The sequence below is a fragment of the Hippopotamus amphibius genome, chromosome 3 (genome assembly GCF_030028045.1).
Source record: "Hippopotamus amphibius kiboko isolate mHipAmp2 chromosome 3, mHipAmp2.hap2, whole genome shotgun sequence".
Classification (NCBI taxonomy): domain Eukaryota; kingdom Metazoa; phylum Chordata; class Mammalia; order Artiodactyla; family Hippopotamidae; genus Hippopotamus; species Hippopotamus amphibius.
The window spans coordinates 56,605,820-56,617,009 of NC_080188.1; the positions used below are offsets into that span (position 1 = coordinate 56,605,820).

General features: G+C 38.6%; 1 pseudogene across 1 annotated transcript; it reads left to right on the forward strand.

Moving 5' to 3' along the window:
• Nucleotides 1-749: 749 nt before the first annotated feature.
• Nucleotides 750-1,286, forward strand: LOC130849244 (40S ribosomal protein S24-like; annotated as a pseudogene). The gene has a single exon (XR_009052707.1). The product of XR_009052707.1 is annotated as a 40S ribosomal protein S24-like (transcript).
• Nucleotides 1,287-11,190: the final 9,904 nt, after the last annotated feature.

Below are 11,190 nucleotides of genomic sequence, written 5' to 3' on the forward strand. Positions count from 1 at the left end.
GCACAGCACACCCATTTCATCCCAAAAAAGCACAAAGTTAACATTGTCCTGACTTGAAAGTAAAAACTTTTTGGAGTTGATTAACCAACCTTCGATAAAAAAAAATTTTTAAGAGACAAAGAAAGAACATGTAATTGCATTACAGGACAGGAGCAACTCTTAAGAGTCAGAGGATTTGATGACCTCTTAACCAGTCGAGATATAAAGTCATCCAAGTTGTTAGAAATAATCTGAAATGACCTTCTTCTACCTCTTCAATGACTACTTTTCTCATCTCCATTTCTCCTTTCCTTCCTTAAATGCGTCTGATCCATATGTTTACAAGCTGGATGTCCCCCAGAGAGTCACCACCCCCTTCCACTGCCGCAGAGTTTTGTATATATTCTGTGAGTTACAATGGAAAGAATCCCTATCCTGAATATGATGGAAAACCAGCATCTCCCACCTCATCCCTAATATCTTCATGAACTCTAAAGCAACTTACATTGCTTTGAGCCACTTCCTCAGATTTCTTGCTTCTGCTGAATTCTCAAGCGTCATCTTTGTCTTTCCTTAGGTTTACTCCATATTGACTCAACACAGAATATCCCCAAACACTAATTTTCCAAAAACACTAATCCCACAAGATCTAATCACACTATAGCTGTGATCATACATCTTTATTGACGTTTCAATGACATGAGGTAAGAAAGTGTACTATATCACAGTACAACACAACAAAAGATTTAAAACTGAATTCAGAAAAACAGTCCTCTTTTCCTTCCTAGCTGCTTGAAGATCAGCCGCCGTCATGAATGACACAGTAACTATCCGGACCAGGAAGTTCATGACCAACCGACTACTTCAGCGGAAACAAATGGTCATTGATGTCCTTCACCCTGGGAAGGCAACAGTACCTAAGACAGAAATTCGGGAAAAACTAGCCAAAATGTACAAGACCACACCAGATGTCATCTTTGTGTTTGGATTCAGAACCCATTTTGGTGGTGGCAAGACAACTGGCTTTGGCATGATTTATGATTCATTGGATTACGCGAAGAAGAATGAGCCCAAACATAGGCTTGCAAGACATGGCCTGTATGAGAAGCAAAAGACCTCAAGAAAACAGCGAAAGGAACGCAAGAACAGAATGAAGAAAGTCGGGGGACCGCAAAGGCCAATGTTGGTGCTGGCAAAAAGTGAGCTGGAGATTGGACAACAGAAGGAGTAAAGATTCTGCAGTGACTGTATCTGTGGTGATTGTGCAGATTTTTCATGAGAGAGTTAATAAACTAAGACCTTTGACATGAAAAAATAAATAAATAAATAAATAAAAATAAAAAATAAAATTGAATTCAGTATTCCCGCTATTCAAAGACACATTTTTCCCATTTTAATGTGCTTGGAATTTTGATATCATCTTACAATCAATCTGTACAATTACTGTCATATTTTCTCTTGAAAATTTTTTATTAAATTGACAGTATATTACATTATCCATAGTATCCTAAAATCAAAGGAATTTGGTTTAAAAAAAAAAGAAAGCTATGTCCTTAAAAGTCCAAAGCCACATCCACAATCAGAAACTTCTCACTGATCATCTCCTTTGGGATTCCTGCCCCTGTCCACTCCAACATCCGCTCCATCCCCTCCCATTTTCCTATCTCCCAATTTTTCCATCTCCCAATTTTTCCCTGTTTCTGGAGTTCTTCACCCTCTTCCTCCAGATTGCTCCCATAAGCCTCACAAACCTTCTTGTTTGTTTGTCTTTATGTCTCCCCTAGACCACTCTTGCATTCTGAATTTTATTCTCCTTTACAATATGGTCCATCAGGGTGACTGACTAAAGAAAACATTTTCTTTTTGAGAAATGCTCTTGATAGCTTTTATTTTCCTCTTTGCTTTCCCTTTTTTCAACTTTTAAAAATGTTTTAAACTGAGATGTAATTGACATATAACATTGTATAAGTTTAAGGTATGTAACATGCTGATTTGATAAATTTATGTATTGCAAGATGATTACCACCATAGCATTAGCTACATCAAGTAATTATTATCTTTCTTGTGTGAGAACATTTAAGCTCTCAATAGCTTTTATTTTATTTTTTTTAATAAATTTATTTATTTATTTATTTATTTATTGGCTGCATTGGGTCTTCGTTGCTGCTTGGGCTTCCTCTAGTTGTGGCAAGCAGGGGCTACTCTTCACTGTGGTGCACAGGCTTCTCATTGCAGTGGCTTCTCTTGTTGTGGAGCACGGGCTCTAGGTGCGTGGGCTTCAGTAGTTGAGGCATACAGGCTCAATAGTTGTGGCTCACAGGCTCTAGAGCACAGGCTCAGTAGTTACGGCGCATGGGCTTAGTTGCTCCGTGGCATGTGGGATCTTCCTGGACCAGGGCTCGAACCCGTGTCCCCTGCATTGGCAGGCGGATTCTTAACTACTGTGCCACCAGGGAAGTCCCTCAATAGCTTTTAAATGTACATGTCCTCCCACCACCCCGTCAATTTTTCAAATTAACTTTCTTATTACACAGGTTTCTTCCTGCACCTGTAATTAATACTCTTCTCTTTTTATATTCTTTCCCTTGTAATTCTTACCCAGTTGGATAGCAAATGACTCCCACCTTTCAATCTTCAACTTGTATTTCTCTTTCACATTCTGGACTTACTTTTCCATTCTGAAGGATATCTTCACCAAAACTTACTACACAGGCCCCAAAGCTAGCACATAATCAAAGGAAAATAAGGAGTCTTCTGTGAGGCTCTAACTCCATGTGGATCATCAATATGGACTACAGAGTAAAGAAACAAAAGTTCACTCTCGGAAGAAGACTGGGATCCAGGTGCCCAGGCCACCAAGGATGTGAAGTGACTTTCTGCCAGTCAGAAGATCATGGTTTACCAGATGCCTCTGAAGTCTCAAAGCAGGGACTACTGATAGAGGATTACAGACCAATAATTTAAAGGTGAGTATTAAAATCAACCTGGATGTATAGAACTTCAAAGTCATGATACACAAAGTTAAAGGCATCATCTTCTGTTCCTGACTTTCCCATTTCTGTTAACGGAGCTCTTATTTTTCTGGTCACGCAATTTCAAAAAAATTAGCTTTGACTCTTCTGTCTCGATCTCACTCTTATATTCCTTCAATTGTCTAGCTCTTTCACTTCAGACCCTAAAATGTGCTTTCCCTTTGCTACCTCATAATCTTTTAATAAAATGGGCACCTGAAATGTCTCTGTTTCCTCAGATTCTTTTCCATTTAACCCAATCCTTGCCATCTACTGCTACCAATAAACAGATTTTCATAAAGTATAATGCTGATGATATCACTTCCCTATGAAATCGTCAAAGGTTATACCTACCAAACTGAGTACACACTCCACAGTAAACTCTGTTGCCAAATCCAAGGGTCAATTCTCAGTCTTTATTTTATTCAACCAATCAAAACCATTTAATAATTCATCTTTAACTTGGATTTCTACAATTGGTCTCCTGTTTCAATTCCTTACTTAATAATTTATTTCATAAACAGCCATGGTGATACTTTAAAAATATAAGTCAGATTATGTCACTATTCTAATTGAAGTCCTCCAGTGGCTTCTTTCTATCTCACTCACTTTCTATCTCACTTCAAAGCACTTATGATGGCCTGCAAGACCCTATATGATGTGGTTGGCTACTACTACCTCTCTGACCCCATCCTCTACCACAATCCTCCATCTTTTTAACCCTACTTTAGCCACACCTGCCTTATTGCTGTTACTAAAGGACAACAAACATGTTCTCACCTCTGAGGCTTTGCAATAGCAGTTCCAGTGACCCGAGTGCTACATGGTCTCTCTGACTCATTCAAATGTCTATTCAAATATCACTACACTAGAGAGCTCTTCTCCCTCCACTTTATTTAACTAATATTCCCCCAGCCGACCCAGGTACTCCCTATTCTCCATAACACTTAGCACCATTTGAAATATTATATTTGTGTGATATTCTATATTGTCTGTTTCTTCCCACCAGAATATAAGCTCCCTGACAGGAAGGTCTTTGTTCCTTTTACAGCTGTATTCCTAGAGACTAAAAGAGTACCTTGTACTTAGTAGATATCCAATAAATACATGCTGAATGAATGAATGAATCCCTACAGGAAGACCCTTCCTGCAGAAACCGCATGCTAGCCCGAGCGGAGCCCAAGCTGTCGACCAAGGACCTGGGAGGTATTGGAACAGTGTAGGGTCTGAGAATTCACGTAAGTCCAGTTATTCTCTGTAAACTAAATAAATTTCTGCTGTATATGTTAACTTAAAAACAATTGTTGAAAAGCATATTTTATCAGGAGAAAAGATGGCGGCGAAGTAGAGGGACGTGGAGTGCATCCCGCTCCACAGATGCATTGGGAATGCACGGAAGGACGCAGTAATTCCCACAGAGAACCAGCTGAACACCAGCAGACGGCCTCGGACACCAGAAAGGACCACAAGGAGCCCAACATAACCGGACAAGCAACCCCAAAAGTTTGGACAACCATGAGGAAACAAAGAAACACCATGCAGGCAAAGGAGCAGGAAAAAAACCCACAAGACCAAATAAATGAGGAGGAAATAGGAAAAATGCCTGAAAAAGAATTCAGAGTAATGATAGTAAAAGAATGACTGAGGCAGAAGAACGAATAAGTGAGTTGTAAGATAGAATGGGGGAAATAAACGCCACAGAGCAGGAAAAAGAAAAAATAATAAAAAGAATAGAAGACAGTCTCAGAGACCTCAGTGATAACATTAAGCGTACCAACATTCGAATTATAGGCATCCCAGAAGAAGAAGAAAACAAGAAAGGGTCTGAGAAAATATTTGAAGAGGTTATAGTGGAAAACTTCTCCAACATGGGAATGGGAAAAAATAATTGCCTATGAAACAACGGACAAAGGATTAACCTCCAAAATATACAAGCAGCTCATGAAGCTTAATACCAAAAAAGCAAATAACCCAATCCACAAATGGGCAGAAGACCTAAATAGACATTTCTCCAAAGAAGACATACAGATGGCCAACAAACACAGGAAAAGATGCTCAACATCACTCATCATCAGAGAAATGCAAGTCAAAGCCACAATGAGGTATCACCTCACACCGATCAGAATGGCCATCATCACAAAATCTGGAAACAACAAATGTTGGAGAGGGTGTGGAGAAAAGGGAACTCTCCTGCACTGTTGGTGGGACTGTAAGTTGGTACAGCCACTATGGAAAACAATTTGGAGGTTCCTTAAAAAACTACAAATAGAACTTCTATATGATCCAGTAATCCCACTGCTGGGCATATACCCAAAGAAAACCATAATCCCAAAAGAAATGTGTACCATCATGTTTATTGCAGCACTATTTACAATAGCCAGGACATGGAAGCAACCTAAATGCCCATCAACAAATGAATGGATAAAGAAGATGTGGCATATATACACAATGGAATATTACTCAGCTATAAAAAGGGATGAGATGGAGCTATATGTAATGAGGTGGATAGAACTACAATCTGTCATACATAGTGAAGTAAGTCAGAAAGAGAAGGACAAATATTGTATGCTAACTCACATATACGGAATCTAAAAATGGTACTGATGAACTCAGTGACAAGAACAAGGACGCAGATACAGAGAATGGACTGGAGAACTCGAGGTATGGGAGGGGGCGGGGGGTGAAGGGGAAGCTGAGACGAAGCGAGAGAGTAGCACAGACATATATACACTACCAACTGTAAAATAGATAGTGGGAAGTTGTTGTATAACAAAGGGAGTCCAACTCGAGGATGGAAGATGCCTTAGAGGACTGGGGCGGGGAGGGTGTGGGGGACTCGAGGGGGGGGAGTCAAGGAAGAGAGGGAATACGGGGATATGTGTATAAAAACAGATGATTGAACTTGGTGTACCCCCAAAAAAATAATAAAAAAATTTTTAAAAAATTAAAAAAAAAAAAAAAGCATATTTTATCACCACATGTTTTCTCAAAGGCATTAACAATGCAGTCACTATTATGTAGGGGCCCATTGATTTATTTCTTATTAACAGGAAATTTTCATCAAAAAAAAAACCATTAGGAACTCTACTGTGCCAGCCAAATGAAACCACTGTCTTTTCTCCAAATTGTCCCTCAACCTTCACACCTGTGCCTTTGCTCACATTTGTATCTTAACTAGAAAAACCTTTTCCTCTCTTCCTCCTCTTCCCACCCCGCCCTTTAATTGTTTTGCCTTTCCAAACCTTAAATCACCATCATCTGCGCCTGAATGCGTGCGCTCCTAAGTGAGAGCTGGCAGTGAGACCCACGACGACTGCCTGGGGTGAGGGATGGGTAGGAAGGAAGTGCCAGTTTGTCTAGAGCCCCCCCGATTAAATGTCCCCAACAGAGCCTTCCCACCAGCAAAGCCCATCCACTCTGCGTTCCCCATGACACAACATGCTAATTCTTGTCCCTACACTATTTTTTCATACCAACCAAAGTTCTCTGCCCACTGCTCTCTGCCAAATATCTCCTATCACATCTTCATTTTGATCCAACCTTTCTGGAAGTTTTTCTGGTTAACCAACACCATGTTCTTATCATTCCTCTATGACCTTCAGCAAAAAACAATTTTTCAAGTAAATTTTCTACTCTAATAACTTATTTTGTAACAGTTTCCTTTTTAGCACTTATTCTCTTAAATGTGAATTCCTGCCTGAGATGTCTCATACATTTCTCTTCTTTCATAGGTCTCTTGCCATTATACCATAATGCCTAGTACTATACTAGATACGGAAGAGATACTGAAAAATATGCTGTGAACCCACTGTTCCACTAAAAGTTTTTCTGTAACAAACATGGGCAAAGTTTCAAAGTATCAACAGACTAAAAGAAAACAATTATGCATGTATGTGTGTTTATTTGCACACACAGTTTAGACACCCTGTGTATAAGTTGCAAGGTCCAAGGGGATATGATTGAGGACCTGCCCACATTTGCTACAATATACATAAAAATATAAGAATATGTATGCATGAGAATATATAACAAATATATATCAGGAAAAGATTGATAATTTAGATTGATAAATAAAAACTACACATTATAAATAATACCATTAGCAGTGTTTTTAAAAGGAGCACAATGAAATATTACTCAGCCATAAAAAAGAATGAAATCTTGCCTGTTGCAACAATATGGATGGAGCTACAGGGTATTATGCTTAGCGAAAAAAGTCAGACAAAAAGATAAAAACCACATGTTTAACTTATATGTGGAATATAAAAAACAAAACAAATGAACAAACAAAACAAAACAGAAACATACATACATACAAAGAGCAAACTGGTGGTTGCCAGAGGGAAGAGGGGGTAGGGGAATGGATGAAATAGGTGAAGGGGATTAAAAGGTACAAACTTCCAAATTAGAGGCAATTCCCAGAAGAAAAGATAAAATGGTCAATAAGCATAAAAGGATAAAGAAGCAGAAAATAAAAGTTAAAACAATAATAAAATACCAGTTCTTAGCTATCAGAATGACAAAAAAAAAAAACAGTTTGATTATATCAAGTGTTGGCAGATGTGCAGACAAAGAAATGTGGGAAAACAGCCTCTCGTTACATTGGCCCCTTCACAGGGCAATAATCAGTGTCTATCAAACCAAAAATACACCTACTCCATGGCTCAACAATCCCACTTCTCAGTATATCCTCTAGACAAATATCCATGTGCATAAGAATCTTTACAAGTATTGCTTATAATTCTGCAAACAAGCCTAAAAAGGAGACAGGCTAAATATCATGAAATAGTATGTCATTATTAAAAAGAATAAACTAGAGATACAGGTAACATCATGGGTAAATCCCCCAAGATGCATTGAATCTTGGGGCAAAAGGCAACTGCATACAGTGGTACTACAGTATTTTACTGTTTTTGCAAAACACATTCATACATACATATGCCCCATTCAAGTTCACAAGAAGTACCAAACAACTTCTATATGTGCTTTTACATATATATCACAGCTTAACATCTGCAAACCTGTAACTGTGGTTATTGGTGGGAGGAAGAGAGGATTATGGCTGGGGTACCAGTCAGAGTAAAATTTACCCATTTCTGTCAAGTTTTAATTTGGGGAGAGCATTATCCATGTACTATTTGTGTAGTTTATACTAAATGTAAAATAACCGACCTGTTCTTTTGATTGCATGCAAATAAAAGAGTCGTTCCTTAAGCAGGTGCCAAGACTGATGGTTTTGCGCTTCCCACGGAGCCCAGCCAGTACTGTTTACCTGGTAGGCTCAACCAGGTGCTTGTTAAAATGGATGAATGAATGGAGATACAACAGGAGGCTGGAGCCAGATCATGAGAGCCTTTATTTCTGAGTTCAAGAGCTTGTAATTTGTTTGACATAACAGATAAATTAAATGAGATAATACATTTAACACAGTTCCTGTCGATACATTTTAGCTTTTATGATTAACATCACATTGCACTTCTATCTTGTTTCATGACCAGAAGATGGAGCTCCAAACACTTAAACCTTTTTTTTTTCTTTTTTCTCTTTTCTCTTGTTTTTGTTGGAGTCTTTATAGAGGTTGTGGTTTTGTTTCTTTAATTCTGGTTCCCATTTAAACCCTTCCATTTGTATTTAGTTCTCAGATTATCAAAATCTAATTGCTGACAGAGAAAAGATGGGAAGAGTAACCTATAGGGGAAGCTGACCCTTTAGTCTGATTTTTCTACCTCTGGGGACTTCGTTTCATGCACTAGTTCATACTTTTTATCCAATTCTTCCCATTTGGAACTCCTCAAAATGGAAAAGCCCACTCTAAACAGGTGCTGACATCCCATGCTGTCCTCATGGGAGGGAAAATTCCAATCCTGCTACACAAAGGCTTTGTCACTATGTGCAGTCAGGAATTTATGCATTGATGGAAGAAAACCTGGCAGGGCTGGAATAGATACTTTGGACTGTTCTCCAGTTTCTACGCTTTTCTAACATAATTCCACAAAATTCTTCCTTGAGGCCTCTAAAGACTCATGGGAAATAATGAATTTTCTAAATTTCCAGAATATCTACTTTATTACCATTATGTTGATACTATTAGTACAGCTGTATCTCCAGTTATTTATTGAAGATTCATTCATTTGTTCATTCTTTTTTTTCAATAAATATTTATTGATCACCACTGCAAAACTGTAGAAGCGTTATGGTGGGACACACACGTGCACAGGCACACACATACCTGAACAGGCACACACACACACACCCCTACTCTAAGTCCTCCGTGTATTTATGCAAGAATACACACCCTAAGAAAGCCAGGAGAGATGAAAGCAGGAGCAGCATCACCTGTTAAGGCTTTTCCTTGCCCTTTGTTCTCTACACTGAGGGCAAAACTGTCAGGGACTCTGGTAAGGTTCTGCAAGAAAACATTCTTGCTTTACCAACTGCCCTGTTATACTCAGGCTTACATCGCTATTTTGAAAACAAAAAAAGCAACACTAAAAATATATACACCATTGTTTAATGGAATGTTTATATACATTTGGCTCCTCTGTTTCTTGATCCAAATGCAGCATCAGGAGATGCATGTCTTTCCCTGGTCCACAACCAGGTACACGACAGTAAAGCCCTTCTACCCACTGCCTCCCAGAATCCTTCTCAAAAGGCGCTTGTGTCTATACCTACCAAACTTCTCCCTGGTTCTAATCCAGTATTTCTAAATATCTTCTGGTCATTTTCAATTGTAAATTCAAAAAGGTTTACATTGAAGTTATTTTCTTTCTCGATCTTTTTCCTCTCCCCATACAAACATGGTCTCCTTTCAGCTTTTTGGAGATCATTTTTCTGCAGTCATTGACTTAGTAGTCCAAATTGAAAACCTTGCAGAAATCACTTTGGATTTCACTTCTCTCTCCCCTCTCACATGCCGTCAGCAAGTCCTGCCCATTCTCCACCTCCACAGTGTGCCCCAAATCCAGTCCTTGCATATCTGTTGTCCGCAACCTTCTCTCCCACAATAATTTCAGTACTCCCCTAGCTATCACTATTCTGTTTCTACTCAATCTATACAGGAGAGATGTATAATTTTTATACATACATACATTCTTTTTTTCACATTCTTTTCCCATTATGGTTTATCCCAGGAGACTGGATATAGTTCCCTGTGCTATGCAGTAGGACCCTGTTGTTTATTCATTCTAAATGTAACAGTTTGCATCTGCTAATCCCAAACTTCCAGTCCATCACCTTCCCTCCTCCCCTCCCCCCTGGCAACCACAAGTCTGTGAGTCTGTTTCTATACCGGCTATATTAACACCATACCACAGGTGCCAGATAAAATACAGGACATCCTGTATTTTTATTTGCTAAATCTGGTAGCCCTGTACCACACTCACCTTTCTAAACACATTTCTGGTCTGGTAATGCTCCTATTTAAACTCTCCCCCCTTTCTATTACTGAATTAGTTATTTTAGTTTTGGGGTATTGTTGTTTTAGTTCCCTATCCATTACTGAATTAAAGCAAAACTCCTTAGCCCATCACTCTACAAATAGTTTATTCATCACCCACAATGCACAAAACACTCTGATTTGTGTTGTAAAGTATGAAAAATAAATAATTTACAGTATCTGTCCTTAAGGAGCTTGAACGTGAAGAAACAAGCAAACAGAGTGGTTAAATCCAATTTAGTTTGAGGGATGAGAGTTGAGGAGCTTTCCAGGTTTATAATCCTGTTACCTAGATTCTAATTTGGCCTTAGGCCAATGAAAACTTTTTTAACCCCACCCACACCCTGATCAGTCACTAAAACAAGTCAGTTTCTTGAAATTTACCATGACAAAGACAGTCATGGCTAATGAAGGTTTTCCCACCATATAAAGCAGAAGAGAGCAAGCTGTCTTTATTGAGTTCCATAGCTGAGAAAACCAAATATAGAGGTTTCATGACTTACACAGACTCCTGAATGATTAGAGGAGGCAGAAAGTTAAGGAACACTTAGCGTTCCTTCTGAAGCTAAATAGGACTTAAAACCTTTGATGAATAAAGCTATTTTATTTGAATAAGCAAAATATAGACAGTGATATAGGAATAAGCAAATCAATAAGACATAATATTGGAGTAGCTGTTTCAAAGATTCAAAATTAAAAAGGAAAAACCTGAGGATATTCTAAACATCTGTTTCTCAGGAATTTTAAACACTGAGATTCACT